The sequence below is a fragment of the Felis catus genome, chromosome B3, assembly GCF_018350175.1.
Source record: "Felis catus isolate Fca126 chromosome B3, F.catus_Fca126_mat1.0, whole genome shotgun sequence".
Classification (NCBI taxonomy): Eukaryota; Metazoa; Chordata; class Mammalia; order Carnivora; family Felidae; genus Felis; species Felis catus.
Genome location: NC_058373.1, coordinates 108,178,106 through 108,181,875, shown reverse-complemented (window position 1 = coordinate 108,181,875; position 3,770 = coordinate 108,178,106). Strand labels below are relative to the sequence as shown.

The 3,770-nt window shown below is 35.5% G+C and overlaps 1 protein-coding gene across 1 annotated transcript in view; it reads right to left on the bottom strand.

Moving 5' to 3' along the window:
- Positions 1-3,770, bottom strand: part of HIF1A (hypoxia inducible factor 1 subunit alpha) — a 41,425-nt gene that overhangs the window by 24,313 nt on the left and 13,342 nt on the right. The window lies entirely within an intron of this gene.

Below are 3,770 nucleotides of genomic sequence, written 5' to 3'. Positions count from 1 at the left end.
CGATCTATGTGAATCAAGATTTTCTTAATGACATAATATTTTTAAGTTTATTTATTTTGGGGGGGGGGGACAGAGAGACAGGAAGAGAGAGAATCCCAAGCAGGCGCCACACTGTCAAATGTGCAGCCCGACACGGGGCTCGAACTCACGGGCCGTGAGATCATGACCTGAACCAAAATCAAGAGTCAGACGCTTAACCAACTGAGCCATCCAGGCACCCCAATGCTGTATAATTTTTAAAAAACATGAAAATAAATTAGACTCTGAGGCTACCATGAAAATTCAATAATGTCAACAGTCTGCAACTTCATTTTTTATGTGCATTAGAACTGCCTCACTGTTCTCGTTAACTTTTAATGAATGTTTAAATTTGAACTTAGAATAAAATGTAAAATAATAAAAGTTTTCAAAATCTATTTTATACACATACCAGAGTTTCTAGGGGAGAGAGATCCAATATGTCCCTATTGGCTCTAGCATCTAACTTTCCTCTCTTTCCCCTCTGAATTGGCAAGTGAGAGGAAGGGATGATAGTGGAAATCAGATTACTATCTGGTTCAAGTAAAGCCAGCAAAAAAAGTGTGATGACCAACTGACCTGAATATTAGTTCAAATGTCACAATTAGTCCAGGTGATCAGAATTTTATCAACAACTTTCATCAAACTTACTAGGCTTCTTTTGTTAATTACTCAACCAAATTAAAGCTACCAACAAATGACTATCCAAATTTTTACTTGGTAAAAAATTTAAATCCTTTTATTACCTGCTATATGCTTTTAAAGGGTATCTGATCTAGCTAACCATGGTGATTACACCTTTAGAAACACTTGTATTATCCAGAACTCTGAGGATAATATTGTTAAAGATGTGGCAACTAAATTTATAAGACAAATCCATAAGAAATGTGAGCCCGGATAAAACATTTATAGCATAATATACTTAAGCAGTGAAGACTAGGAGAGTAAGAATTTGAGCATGAGCCAGAATTCTCAAAGAAAAATAAGCCTCAATAAAACAAGTAACAGGGTATTTCAAGAGTTGACAAACCTAAATTAGATGAAGGTGATGAAAATCATTGTGTCCTATATTACATAATCTATCTAGACATAAAGCAATCAGGAGACCTATAATAAAGATTTAATATAGTAATTTATATGATGTTCTTCACACATGTGACTATGGGGGCTCTTAAAACATTTCTTAGCTTAAAGCTATAACCAACAAAGTTCTTATGAGTTTCAGCATCAGCACGGCTCAGCTTCTTGTCTCCTCAGAAGGCTCTTTTTATCCGGTCATACCCCACAGAATTAAAGTACTAGCCAAGAAATTATTTCGGGCAAACCACAGCATCTGGGTCCCACAGAATGAATCCTGTACTATTTATTTACTTACTACTTAGATTGCGAAATAAAAGTTTTTGTAGATCAGAAGAAAATGGGCAGATTTTCTGCATGCAAATAAGGTACTGTATTTCTCTAAATTATCAATTCCACCTTTGTTTTTAATTAAGTACAAATCAAGTAAAGTTCTGCACTGACATGTCTGTATAAAGTGCTATTTCACATCTTAGTAGAAATCAGTTAAGAGTATAGTAAAAAATCTATCTTTTCAATAGTTTGCTTACCCATCTCTATGACTGTTTTAGGACTAACATTTGAGGAAAATAGCAAAATAAGTTGATCTTTGTGGTACTGTAGTTTTCACACACTTACTATTTCATATTATTTAACATACAGCACTGGACAAGAAGCTAACTAAATTATATCTTGAAATCATTTTGTATAGAAAATACACTTAGGAAAATGAGCCGCTGTCACTAACCTTCTTGTATACAAAGTTGAATGGCAATAGCCATTTTACAGAGAATGCTTAGTATTCTTTAGATTAACAAGAACACAAAATAATTGCAGATATTTTAATTCATCTCTTTTTGTTGTCTAATTATAAAAGAAAAGCCTATTAACATTCCTGATTATAAATACATGTGACTTTAAGACCTGAAGTTAGAGCCAATCATTCAAAACGTTAAGAACTGATTCATCCTCCTTTTTTTTTTTTTTTTTTTTTTTACTTTTTTCTTTTTTAACGTTTACTTATTTTTTGAGAGACAGAGACAGGGCATGAGCTGGGGAGGGGACAGAGAGGTGGGGCAGTCAGATTCTGAAGCAGGCTCCAGGCTCCGAGCTGTCAGCACAGAGCTAGATGTGGGGCTCGAACTCATGAGCCACGAGATCATGACCTGAGCTGAAGTCGGATGCTTAACCGACTGAGCCACCTAGGCACCCTGATTCATCCTATTCTAATAAAGTTAATGAATACATTTTTTTTAAAAAGTCTCTCAAATCTATTATTTGCTGCTTTAAAAACTCTTTCTGGCTTTGAAGGTACAAGTTGTTGTTTTCCACTTCTTATGTTGGTATTTCTACAGGACAGAACTTCTGAAGTGAAATTCCATGATCTAAAGGATGTGGCATTTAAATGTACCTTTCCAAAAAGGTCTGTAACTATTTTTGTCTCTGTAAATTCATGAATGTGTTTATCTATTTCTCCACGCACTCTGCTGTAATATATATATTATGGGTCTTTTTTACCTTTTTAATTTTTGTGAAGCTGATAGGTGAAAAATTGTACATCTCACTGTTTTAACTGCCCTGCACTTCTTAAAATCTCAGGCCAGAGGAAATTCCAAGGAAATTTTCATGTTCTTAGTTGGCATTTTGGCCTGCAGCTTTAATCCAAACTCCTATACAAGGTGATTATACTATGTACACAGTGGTACTCTAAACATTTCTCATCAATTAACTTAATTTTTATTATCATCACCATGTTACAAATAAGGAACCTGGTTAAATAACTTACCCAAGTTTATAGAGTTAATAAGTGGCACAGCTTTATTCAAACTCAAGCAGTCTGGCTCTAAAAACTATGCTGTTAACAACAGACTATGCTACCTCTCAGAAATTCAATTCTAATTACTAAGGTAAGTATACATATATCCAGGCATTATAAAGTTCAAAATTCGTCTACACATCTCCCAAGACATAAAGGAGAGGTAGAGGGGTTGGCTCTGGAATTTAGAACTTGACTCTAAGCCATTCAGAAGCACTCATGGGCAGGCTCTTTCCTGGTATCCACTTATAAATCCAAAATCCTAATTCAAAAGCACCTACAATGGCGATGCTCTGGGCTCCACTGTCTACCAGCTCTTCAAAGCAATACAGCCTTTAGTGGATACTGCCAACCACTAAGGGGAGAGAATCAGAGGACAGTAATTCAATCTACCTCATATAATCCCACCAGACTGTACTCAAACAGCTCACTATTGCTGGTGTTTTATTTGCTCCACATCTGGATCCCCAAAGTAAAACCAATCTGCATACTCACTTCAAAGCTGGCTAAGCATCAGCTAAATTGCCAAGATACCTAATCACACAAAGTAACGTAAGAGAAAAAAGACGAAGAAAATCTTCCCCTTCTACCATTTATTGAGCACTTAATGTGTATCGGGCACTATGTTAAACACTTTCATGTATTAGCTCAGTTCATGAAAACAACTCTATAGAGAACCAAAACACAAGATGGGAAGTGGACTTCCTGAACCTCAGAATAACTTCTTTCATTCAAGAAATATTTGTTACATAAATATTTATTGAGCATTTACCATGCACTGTTCAAGTTATAAGGAATATAGTGACAAGCAGGATAGCCTCCCACTTAGCCTACTGTAGAAATAGTTACCTAGTGCTATATTTTCAAATGCTGGTCTAGG